The sequence below is a fragment of the Scylla paramamosain genome, chromosome 13 (genome assembly GCF_035594125.1).
Source record: "Scylla paramamosain isolate STU-SP2022 chromosome 13, ASM3559412v1, whole genome shotgun sequence".
Lineage (NCBI taxonomy): Eukaryota > Metazoa > Arthropoda > Malacostraca > Decapoda > Portunidae > Scylla > Scylla paramamosain.
In genome coordinates, this window is record NC_087163.1 from 22,202,085 (window position 1) to 22,214,584 (window position 12,500).

At 41.2% G+C, this 12,500-nt stretch overlaps 1 protein-coding gene and 1 long non-coding RNA gene across 23 annotated transcripts in view; one reads left to right on the forward strand and one right to left on the reverse strand.

Annotated features, from left to right (window-relative positions):
* The window catches only part of LOC135106514 (multiple PDZ domain protein-like), a 456,199-nt gene that overhangs the window by 198,566 nt on the left and 245,133 nt on the right, over positions 1-12,500 (forward strand). The gene's annotated exons all lie outside the window — the stretch shown is intronic.
* The window catches only part of LOC135106518 (uncharacterized), a 61,951-nt gene that overhangs the window by 48,039 nt on the left and 1,412 nt on the right, over positions 1-12,500 (reverse strand). For 3 of the 7 annotated variants that reach the window (XR_010271340.1, XR_010271342.1, XR_010271341.1), the window contains one exon: positions 7,286-8,269. The exons of 3 other annotated variants lie outside the window; for them this stretch is intronic. This is a non-coding gene — a long non-coding RNA (uncharacterized LOC135106518). Of the gene's footprint in view, positions 1-7,285; positions 8,270-8,707; positions 8,729-12,500 lie in introns of those variants that run through there. One more of the 7 variants, XR_010271343.1, reaches the window with a different exon arrangement.

A 12,500-nucleotide genomic window follows, 5' to 3' on the forward strand; every position in this document is an offset into this window, starting at 1 on the left:
CTCTCTCTCTCTCTCTCTCTCTCTCTCTCTCTCTCTCATCTCCTTTTTTGCATATTTTTTCCTAAACTTCTTTTTTCAACGCATTTTTGTTCTTTTCACTTTGTTTTTCTCCAGATGTTTCTTTGTGTCATCTTTTCATCTCCCTTCTTTTCTCCTATTTTTCTTCGTTATTTTCTTTTACTTTATTTTTCCTTGACCAGGATCTCCTTCTACGTAAATAAGCTTTTGACCTCTTTTTTCATATTTTTTCCCCCTTTTAGCGTCTTTTCATCTCGATTCTTTTTTTTTCTTGTGGTTTCTTGATGCCGTCCTTTCATCTCCCAAACTTTTTTCCCCCTGGTTCTTCTTTCTTCTTTTCACAAATTTTCTCAGGTTCTTGCATTCTTCTCATCTCAGTGTGTTTTTTTTTCTTTTTCTATTCTTTCCTTCTTTATTGCGGGGTTTTCTTCTATTTGCATATTCTCTTCACACCTTTTTCATTTTTTCAATTTTCTTCTAATATTCTCTTCATAATTATATATTCTCTCAATTCCTGCATTATTTTCATCACTTTCCTTTCCCTGCTTACTTAACTGGCTATTTACCTCTTTCTGCATCTCTTTCCCTACTTTCTCTCCCTTACTTCCTTTATGTTTTCTCAATTCCTACATTATTTACATCACTCTCGCCTCTCTACTTACCTAACTACCTATCTACTTCTTAATGTCTCTATCTCTCTTTGTGTCCCTTTCTCTCTCCTATCTTCTAATATTTTTTTTTTCATAATTATGTATTTTTTTCTCGTCTAATATTATTTTCACCATTTTCTTCTCCCTACTTGTCTAACTACCTATCTCTTTATTTCCCTCTCTATCCCTCTCTTCTATCTTCTTATATTCTCTTCATAATTATATATTTTCTCTCAATTCTTACATTACTGTCACCCTTTTCGCCTCCCTACTTACCTAACAATCTACCTACCTCCTTATGTTCCTCTCCCTCTTCCTCTCTCTCTCTTTCTCCCAGCCTTCCCTCCCTCCCTTGCTTTATCACGAGCCTTTGAAGTCCCGGGCAGGAGCTGGCTGGCGTAATATTACACATTAAGCATTTACCATCGAGAGAGGAGTAATAAGTGACTGATGCATCTCTTGCGCTCTTCCTTTCAATACATCCCTTGACCAGAAAAGAGAGGAAGTAATATACAAGATAGTGGATTTTATTCTTTCGTAGTAAAGGAATTTGTGTGTGTTCTTTTTATTTGAAATGTTATTGTTATTTCTGTTGTTGTTGTTCCTGTTGTTGCTGTTGTTGTTGTTGTGGGTTTGTGGTCATGGTTTCTTTTCAGGGAATTGGTGATTTTTCTCTTGTCTCGTTTTATTGATTTTTTTTTTTTATTGTTTTTGTCCTTGTTATTGTGATGAGTTGGATGACGCTCCCTTTAATAGTGTTTTTCTTTGATGCAAGACAATGTTATATGCTTAGATAACTCTCTGTACACACGAGCATATTCCTCATCGCTTATACAAGGAAGTTCCGGCAAGGAAACTATTTATACGATGAACATACTGCCAGGAAATCACCTTTATTACGAAAATACAACCGGATAAAGATTTATACGAGGAAAGAATTGGAGCAAAAATGTGCTCTAGAAAAATACAAGGAAACTTTGCTTAGTTGAATTAATACCCAGAATATGTATATATATATAAAAAAAAAAAAAGGGAAACACTGGAAAAGAACCAACAAACTGCAAGGAAATTAGTTTTATTAGGGAAATACAATCTGAGGAAGCTTTATACGAGGAAACGCTTGAAAGAATTAAAAAAAAAAGTGAACTAAGAAAATATAAGGAAACTTCATTGAACTGAACTCAGTTAATCTTCAAAATGTACAAAAATAGAAAAAAGGAAAAGGAGAGAGAGAAAAAAAAAAGAAAGACAAACTAGAAATGAACTCAAATACACCATAACATACGAACCCATAAACTAACAGACACCTCAACAACCACCAAATAATAATAATAATAATAATAATAACAACAACAACAATAATAATAACAATAATAATAATGGCGATCCCAACCACCTTACCCCCCCAATTAAAAAAATAAATAAACAAACAAACAAACAAACAAACCACAAATCCCAGACTAACATCAGCCCATTTGAGACGTAACATGTAGAGGTCTGTGTCTCGCCTCCCCTCAGTAGACCATAACCTCCCATTACCTTCCCTTCCCCATCCCTCACCTGCCCTCCACTTACCAGATACGCCGTAATTAAGCCCATTAGTACACCTGTAATATACCTTTCCTCCCTCCCAGGTGCGCACAATGGTGGGAAGGAGGAGGAGGAGGTGGAGGTGGAAGAGGAGGAGGATGAATGTTGAGAGGGATGAAGGAAGATAGAGGGAGAAAAATGAGGTACTGAGAATTTGATAGTGTAAGAGAGAGAGAGAGAGAGAGAGAGAGAGAGAGAGAGAGAGAGAGAGAGAGAGAGAGAGAGAGAGAGAGAGAGAGAGAGAGAGAGAGGCTTAAGCAGGAGCAAAAGGAAGAGGAAGAGAAACGTAGAGGAAGTAGAAACGATGCAAGGGAGAAAATTATGAAGGAAGGAAACGAGGTGAGGAGAGAAGAGAGAAGTGGAGAGTTCAGAGAAGATGAGAGAGAGAGAGAGAGAGAGAGAGAGAGAGAGAGAGAGAGAGAGAGAGAGAGAGAGAGAGAGAGAGAGAGAGAGAGAGAGAGAGAGTCACGTGTGTTTAAATGACTTTTTTATTCGCTAATGGAGACTTTCTGTGTGGGGTCATGCTGAGAGAGAGAGAGAGAGAGAGAGAGAGAGAGAGAGAGAGAGAGAGAGAGAGAGAGAGAGAGAGAGAGAGAGAGAGAGAGAGAGAGAGAGAGAGAGGGGGATGAGGTAGACAAAAGGCGGAAGGGGGAGACAGCGGGGGTAGGATGGATTAGAGGCAGGAAAAGAAGGAAAGAGGAAGAAAGGAGGGATGGAGGGAGGTAGAAATGGATGATAGGAGGGAGAGAGGATGTGGGAGGAGGAGAGGAGGAGGATAATTGTGTACTATACCGTACCCATGAAGAGGATGAAGAGGAGGAGGAGGAGGAGGAGGAAGAGAATGCGAAGGTAAAGATTTTGAGATTCCTGGAAAATATTTCATAGTAAAAGATGCGGGAGAGAGAGAGAGAGAGAGAGAGAGAGAGAGAGAGAGAGAGAGAGAGAGAGAGAGAGAGAGAGAGAGAGAGAGCTGTTTTACAAGTAGTAGCAGTCCATCTCAGTCAAAACAGTTCTCCCTCAAACCGTGGGAGAGACGTTTTGTTAATGTTCTCCCTCCCACCCACTCCCACCCCCTCCCAACATATCCACACGCCCACCCACTGCACTAAATCACATCTCACCCCCATCCCACTCCCTCTCTCCCACGCACACACACACACACACACACACACACACACGGCCCAGGTCATGCATAACGCCACCCCCCACCCCCTCTGTCTCCCCCATCTCCTGCCCTCGACTAGACAAGCATCTGCCTTCCTGTTGGAATTAATACAGAGAAAACGGTTCGTGGAGCTTTGTGTGAGGTAAAACTGTCACGCCATTGGTGGTGATGGGTTAAAAAAAAGAGCTAAAAAAATATGTGGTGATGGTGGTGGTGATGATGGTAGTGGTGGTAGTGGTGATGAGCAAGAAGTTAGAAAAAAATAGAAAAAAAAGAAAATGTTGCGTTCACTCACTACTTCCCGCTACGTAACAAAAAAAAAAAGAGGGAGATATAAAGAAGAAGGTAATAATAGACAACATAAGAACCAGAAATGACGATGATTGTGGGGAAAATGACCACCAGCATGAAGATGGAGAGATCGTGAAGGGGGTGGAATGAAGCAGGAGGAGGAGGAGGAAGAAGAAGAAGAAGAAGAAGAAGAAGAAGAAGAAGAAGAAGAAGAAGAAGAAGAAGAAGAAGAAAGACAATGAGAAGGGACAGCTAGGGAGGCAGGATGGAAAGGAGACAGGAGAGGGTGACAGAGAAAGGGAGAGAAGAGGAGAGGAGTATTAGAGGAATGGAGGGAGGAAAGGAGAGGAGAGGGAGGAAAGCAAGAGGATAAGGACTGGGAGAGAGGGAGTAAAGGAGAGGAGTAGAGAAGAGGAAGAAAGGAGAGGACAGGGGTAGAGAGAGGGAGGAAAGGAGAGGGACAGGGAGAGAGGGAGGGAGGAAAGACACACAGGGGGAGGAAGGGGGAGGGAGGAATGGGGGGACAGTTCACCTGCGTTGGAGCTGAGTCATACTTGAGCAGGTGATGCTAGTGCCCCCCTCCCCCCTCTCCCTCCTCTCACTCTCTCTCCCTGACTAACCCACCTCCCCCTTCCTCCCTTCCTCCACTCCTTGCTTCTCTGTCTCAACCACACTCATCTCTCCCTCTCTCACTCACCCAAGACCACAAGCACCACCACATATTCTCTCTCTCTCCCTCCCTCTCTCTCTCTCTCTCTCTCTCTCTCTCTCTCTCTCTCTCTCTCTCTCTCTCTCTCTCTCTCTCTCTCTCTCTCTCTCTCTCTCTCTCTCTCACTTTAATCAGCATAATTCACTAAGTACTGGACTACTAAAAAGGATTCTCTCTCTCTCTCTCTCTCTCTCTCTCTCTCTCTCTCTCTCTCTCTCTCTCTCTCTCTCTCTCTCTCTCTCTCTCTCTCTCTCTCTCGCCTAAGTGAAGCAGGACCGATTGTCACCCTCACTTTCTTTCTTTTTTTCTGACTTCCTCCTCTTTCTCTTTCTTTATTCACGTTCCCTTTTCCTTTACATTTTTATCTATCTCGTTCTCTCTCTCACGTTTCCCATTCTTCTTTTATTTCTTTATTTATCACCCCACCATTCTTTTGATTTGTTTTTGTCTTATCCTTTCAAGCAAATTGATCTTTTTTTCTCTTTTCTTTTTTTTTTATTTAGTCTCGTTTTACAAAGTTTTCTTGTATATTTTATTTGTTTTATTTGTTTTTGCTTTCTTTTTTTTTTGTTCAGATTTCATTATTATTTCATCTTTTCCTTCCCTTTTATCTTCTTCGTGTCCTTCCTTCCTTCCTCAAGAGATTGGAGAAACCAGGAAGGGATTAAAGATTTACCTAGATTTCTCCTCCCTCTTCTTCCTCTTCCCCTCTTCCTCCTCTTCTTTTTAAATAACCTAATTCCTGTCTGGTTGCCTATTTCTGCTTGTCTGTCATTCTGTCTGTCTGTTAATTTTCCCACCTGTGTGCAATTTAGTTTGTTTATCTATATTTTCCATTTTTATCCTGTTATAACACTTAGATGGAACTGATAAGGAAATGTACTCTCTCTCTCTCTCTCTCTCTCTCTCTCTCTCTCTCTCTCTCTCTCTCTCTCTCTCTCTCTCTCTCTCTCTCTCTCTCTGCAGGCCTTATCGTTAACGAGGAAGGAAAATTAACTCTTGAATAATTAAGACGTCAGCTAAAGTGTGTGCGAAACAATGCGAGAAGCGAGTTTTGGAATAACAAACAAACCCACAGATAAACAAACACTCTCTCTCTCTCTCTCTCTCTCTCTCTCTCTCTCTCTCTCTCTCTCTCTCTCTCTCTCTCTCTCTCTCTCTCTCTCTCTGTGGCTGTTTCTCCGGGGTTCCAAATAAGGCAAATTCCGGGGTTCCTACCAAGCTCAACTGGTTCCCGCGCCTCTCGCTTCGATCTCAGGACAAGTTCAACCTTTATTTGCACTTTTTACTCAAGCTCTCTCGCATTCCCAGTCCCTCCGGATACTACAGGGAGGAGGAACAGGAACCCACCTTTACAGTCTGCTACAGGAGAGTCTTGGGGGGCCGTGGGGATGAAGCATATGGTGTGGGAAGAAATGGGAATGGTTTTTTTTTCATTTATTCTTTTTTGTCTCCCTTTCGTGGGTCGTGTAGGCGAACGAGTCTCAAGAGAAAGGGTGAGGGAGGGGATTTTGGCCGTGAGAAGTGTTTTAAATCTTGACTTTAACTTGGCAACTCCCCGCCCGTCAAGTGAGAGGGAGTGAGTGAGTGAGAGGGAGAGGGTGGGGGGAGTGGAAGATGCGTTTGAGAGACTGTGGGTGGTGAGAGGTTGGGAGAGGGAGAGGGAAGGAGGGAGAGGAAGGGAGAGGAGAGTGACAGCTGTGGTCCGGCTGTGATATTAGAATACACGCCGTTCATACTAACACGCACGCAAACTCAGTCACGCACACACACACACACACACACACACACACACACACACACACACACACACACACACACACACACACACACACACACACACACACACACGTCCTTTGTCTCTTTAGCGTGCATGGACAGTATTGTTGCTCGTATTATTATGAGTATTATTGGAATATTATCATTATAAATTCCGTGTCCTATTCCAACGCAGCATTATATACAACATCGTAATTCAAACTCTCTCTCTCTCTCTCTCTCTCTCTCTCTCTCTCTCTCTCTCTCTCTCTCTCTCTCTCTCTCTCTCTCTCTCTCTCTCTCTCTCTCTCTCTCTCTCTCTTGTCTGATGGAGGAAAAATCGCTAGACTGTAAAAGTTACTAGCGAGGGAGAGAGAAACAGAGGAAGTAATTGACATGGAGAGAGAGAGAGAGAGAGAGAGAGAGAGAGAGAGAGAGAGAGAGAGAGAGAGAGAGAGAGAGAGAGAGAGAGAGGGTGTGGAGGGAGGGAGATCATGCAAAACAGTGTCATAGCAAATAGAACAAAGGTGTGTGTGTACCTGTGTGTGTGTGTGTGTGTGTGTGTGTGTGTGTGTGTGTGTGTGTGTGTGTGTGTGTGTGTGTGTGTGTGTGTGTGCGGACGTGTGGGGTGTCTCGTGCTTATGACGTGGTGGGTGTGGGCGTGATGGGCGTCGGCGATCGTGGTGGGTGGGGCTACTTCCCATTATGGCCTCCAGTTGCCTCCTTTCCCCCCATACCCTCCTCTCCCCCATCACCACCACCACCACCGCCACCACCACCGCTCGGTTCACACAGGTGGTCATTAATTGCAGGTAAATAGAAGTATCTGAACACTCACACACACACTTGTACATAACGTTCCACTATTAAAACTACTACTACTACTACTACTACCACTACTACTACTACTACTACTACTACTATTATCACTGCCACCACCACCAACACCACTACTACTACTACTACTACTACTACTACTACTACTACTACTACTACTACTACTACTACTACTACCACACTTACAAGGACATGAAGAGCAAAGCGTTAAGTAGGCAAGACACACATACTTAACTCACTTAATAAAGGTTAACAGGAAACACTTACCTTGCGCTTAGCTCTTTATTGGCTCAAGGCTGTGTGTGTGTGTGTGTGTGTGTGTGTGTGTGTGTGTGTGTGTGTGTGTGTGTGTGTGTGTGTGTGTGTGTGTGCGGACCGCCATCCCAGCACCACATTTTATGGAGTACTTTTCACACTCCCCTGCCTTCAAGTTCACTAAGATCATTCTCTTTGAACTTTACAAACTTTGACCTTCACGTTCTCGTTTGCTATGAACTTTTTTTTCCCACTCTTTACTCGCTCCCTTTGGTAATACGGACTTTATTTTCTGTTTTGCTCTTTATTTCCGCTTTTTTATTCCGTTTTCTTTTATATTCCTTCACTTGTTATGTAGACTTTTTGTTTCGGTCTTTATTCTTCCTTTATCATTTTTTTTTCTTTCTCTTTCACTTTCTAACTTTATTTTTTTCACTCTATTCTTGTTTTTTTCACATTTTTCTTTATTTTCTCTTTTTTTTGTAATTTTATGCTTTCTGGTTCGCTCTTTAGCCTTATTTCATCACAGTTTTGTCTCCTTTATTCTTTCACCTCAGTTATACAGGCAGCTTTATTTTGTTCCCGTTTTTCTTACTTTATCACACTTTTTCTCTTTGTATTCTTTCACTTTGGTAATATTTTCAACTTTATTTTCTGTTTTTTTCTTTTCTTTTCTTACTTTATCACATTTTTTGTATTCTCTCACTTTTGGTAATAATTTCACCTTCATTTTCTGTTTTATCTCTCCTCCCTTACTTTATCACACTTTTCTCTTTGTATTCTCTCACTTTGGTAATATCGGGAGCTTTACTTTCCCTTTTGCTCTTCATTCCTGCTTTATCACCCTTTGCCATGCTTACTTTTATCACTCTATCTTCCCTTCCTTGCACTTTATAAAGGGAAGAATTTTACGTTTCCTTTTTAGTATAGGGAGTATTTTATCATATCACTTGCTGCTTTATTCTTATTTATCATTTTTTTCCTTGCTTTACACTTCTATGGAGGGAAAACACTTTGATAATAATAATAATAATAATAATAATAATAATAATAATAATAATAATAATAACAACACACAGCACTAAGCAATTGGATTAATTTATTTCCTCTGTCATTATCACAAACAGAGGAAGCCACTTTGTTATTATTTCCCAGTAAAAAAAAAAAAAAAAGCAACATGATTATTTTTTATTTATACTCTATTATTTCTGTTCTTTTTTTTTATTTCCTTTCTATTTTTGGAATAATAGTTTCATTGTGTGACTTCTCCCCTTTTCTGTTCGTATATTTTTCTTTATCAGTGCTCGCTTGATTATTATTTTTCCGTCACAAAGTTAAATTCTCACTCTTTTTTCTTCACTGTTTTCATTTTGTTTGCTCTCACTGGTCGCCACTTGTTTCATTTTCATTCTCTTTTCATTTATTTTCACTTACTCGCTTCATTGCACTTTTGTCGTTCTCTTTCCACTGTTTTTCCTTCGTTATGGATATTAAGTCTGTTCGTAATCTCTCTCTCTCTCTCTCTCTCTCTCTCTCTCTCTCTCTCTCTCTCTCTCTCTCTCTCTCTCTCTCTCTCTCTCTCTCTCTCGTAATACTAACATCAATAATTGCTTTGGTGATAATGAAGTGACAAACGATGCGGACACACAAAAAAAAAGAAATGAAAAAAAAATAGAAAGCAAACAAAAAATACCAAAGGACTTGAAACCGAAAATGATTATGGTCAGTTTCAGCTCGCCTCCTCTTCACCAATAAAAAATAATAAAAAAAAAAACCATAATGGGGTACAAAAATATTCCAGTCCGTTTATTTTCTGAGCGTTATTCGAATGTGATTTTGGGGAGTCTGTGAAAGAGAGAGAGAGAGAGAGAGAGAGAGAGAGAGAGAGAGAGAGAGAGAGAGAGAGAGAGAGAGAGAGAGAGAGAGATAAGCGTTTCGTTTATGAGAATCGACCGTTCAGGATTTGTGCTTCTGCCAGGAGGAATAAAAGCTGGAGAGAGAGAGAGAGAGAGAGAGAGAGAGAGAGAGAGAGAGAGAGAGAGAGAGAGAGAGAGAGAGAGAGAGGGGGGGGGAGCTGTGACGAGAGGAAGCCTTACTAATAGAGAGAGAGAGAGAGAGAGAGAGAGAGAGAGAGAGAGAGAGAGAGAGAGAGAGAGAGAGAGAGTGCTTCATTTTCGGAAGAGGGGAGTTGTAAGGAAGTCTTACAAATAAACAGAGAGTAAGAGAGAGAGAGAGAGAGAGAGAGAGAGAGAGAGAGAGAGAGAGAGAGAGAGAGAGAGAGAGAGAGAGAGGGACTAGAATGAATCGTGACAAGTGCGAAAACTTGTTGAGAGAGAGAGAGAGAGAGAGAGAGAGAGAGAGAGAGAGAGAGAGAGAGAGAGAGAGAGAGAGAGAGAGAGAGAGAGACTGCTCTTGACAAAGGGAAGTGACGAAAATGGATGAGGAGGAAACCAACTGACTGAGAGAGAGAGAGAGAGAGAGAGAGAGAGAGAGAGAGAGAGAGAGAGAGAGAGAGAGAGAGAGAGAGAGAGAGAGAGTCGGTCAGCGAGGTGAGTCAGGTGAGGAATGCTGCAGGCTGGGCTGGGAGACACACAGGTTGAATGGTTGTTGCTTCTATGAGGGTGACACGTCTCGTCTCCTCGCCGGCAGGGTCACCACAGGCCGGATGTGTTACACTGCCTGCCTCTCATAACAAGGCCAGTGTTCAGAGACGCCTCACTCTCTCACCTCGACTATTTTCAAAGGCCACAGAGATGATCAGCTGGGTTTTCAAGAGTGTTTTACCGGTTAATATTGGAGAAAGCTTCTTAATCTATCACTAGATTAATAAATAAAACACTCTTCAAAACCCCGTGTCACTTTAACTAGAGGTTTTTGAAAGTAGTGGAGGTGCGGCGCGGAAGTGTTTCAGAATACGTTTGTAACTCTGACGCACGCGCAACATCCCAGGCCATCATACGCCACCACGCATCGCCACCGCCGCGTAACACACACACACACACACACACACACACACCACACCCGCCAAGATAGACAGAGCGTGAAAAAAAATAGAACAAAATTAAGAAAAATGTAAGAAAAACGACAAAAAGGACCAAAAAAGAGACCATCCCAAAAACATCAGGGTAAAAGACCAGTGATAAATGGAGTCTAGGAGGGAAAAATATAGATAAGCGTAGAAAAAATAAGGACTTTCGTTAAAAAAAAATTGTTTAGATAGTGAAAGGCCAAAAAGGAAGTTGTGGAAAAAATAAAGATAAGTTGCAAAAGGATGTAAGGAAAGGTCAAGGCAAAGAATAAAGGTGGAATAAACATAGGAATAAATTAAGGAACTGTAGATGAAGATAATATTAAAAGTTGTAGAGGAGGAAGTTACATAAAAATTGGAGGAAAGACAGATAAAGAAAATTGGGAATAGAATCAATAGATAAAATGAAAATAGGAAAAAAAATGAATAAAAAAATAAGGAAATGTAAAAGAAATAAAGAAATATGTAAAAAAAAATGAACGGAAGGAGAGAAAACTGAAAATCAAAGCAATGGATAAGGTGGAAATGGACGCAAAAGTAAGAAATAAAAAAAGGAAAATGAAATAAAAAGAAAAGTTGAAAGAAGATAAAAGTTGTAGAGGAATAAGTTAGGAAAAAATTGAAGGACAGAGAGAGAGAGAGAGAGAGAGAGAGAGAGAGAGAGAGAGAGAGAGAGAGAGAGAGAGAGAGAGAGAGAGAGAGAGAGAGAGAGAGAGAGTGAAATAGAGAAAGGAAATAACTCTTTTTCAGTTCGTTTTGTCTCCCTCGGGTTAAAGCTGAAAGGGTTACGATGACGAATACTGCTCAGGTTTATTTATTTATTTTATTTACTAGTTATTTGATCAGTCAGATTTACGATTTGCTATAATTATTAACAGTTCCGATATGAATCACCTCTCTCTCTCTCTCTCTCTCTCTCTCTCTCTCTCTCTCTCTCTCTCTCTCTCTCTCTCTCTTGCTGCAATGGTGTTTCCTTCCTGACTTAGCACATTTCTGGTCTGAAGGAAGCAATTTTTTCTCTGTCTCTCTCTCTCTCTTTCTTTCTTTCTCTCTTTCTTTAAATGGATCAGCTGATGTCACTGAGAAATTACTGATATATGTATACGAATTTTATTTTTTTTGTTCTTTTCTTTCTTTTTTTTTTTTTGTCTTTCTTCTTGACTCTGAGATGGTAATAAAAATACACTCTGTCACCATTTTCCTCTCGTTTGCCTCTTACTTTCTCACTCTCACTTCCATTTTCCTCTCACTTTCACACTCTTCCTTTTTTATCTCGTTAGCTTGACACCGAAATGTGAAGCTGGTCTTTTTTTTAATCCACGTGTCTTTTATCCCCTCTCTCTCTCTCTCTCTCTCTCTCTCTCTCTCTCTCTCTCTCTCTCTCTCTCTCTCTCTCTCTCTCTCTCTCTCTCTCTCTCTCTCTCTCTAACCCATACGAACAAACACTTATTTTGACGCAGCGTAAAAAAAAAAGTCGACAAAATTATAGAATTAAAAAATAAGACTTAAAACATTTTCATCCGCAAAGAGGAAAACAAAAAAAGAAGAAGCAACATCATGTCACTCTTTGATTTAATTCCCAGCGCGTTTTATGGCAATTTATGGCAAATGACATCAGCTGAGGGTACGTGGGGATACTTGGGGTGTAGGTGAGCGGGGGGCGTACAGGTAAGAGGAGGAATGAATAGGTGTAGAGAGTAGAGACAAGAGGGAAGGAAGGAGGGTTTAAAAGGCTGGGTCATTGGAGATTTGGGGACGATAGGAGAGGCTTGGTTGTGAAGAGTGGTGTAAAAGACAGAGAGAGAGAGAGAGAGAGAGAGAGAGAGAGAGAGAGAGAGAGAGAGAGAGAGAGAGAGAGAGAGAGAGATAATCAGGGTCGAATAAAAGGGAAAGTAAAGGAGTAGGTAGGTAATGGGGGAGGGAGAGGAGGGAGAAAGGAAAGTGGGCACGTGGGCAAGGAGGAGGAGGAGGAGGAGGAGGAGAAGTGCCCAGGTATCTGAGTTGCGATCACACACACACACACACACACACACACACACACACACACACACACACACACACACACACACACACACACACACACACACACACACGAACACTGCACGACAACACAAATGCGAAGGTCAGAGCAACATTTACACGTACGCACACACACACACACACACACACACACACACACACACACACACACACACACAC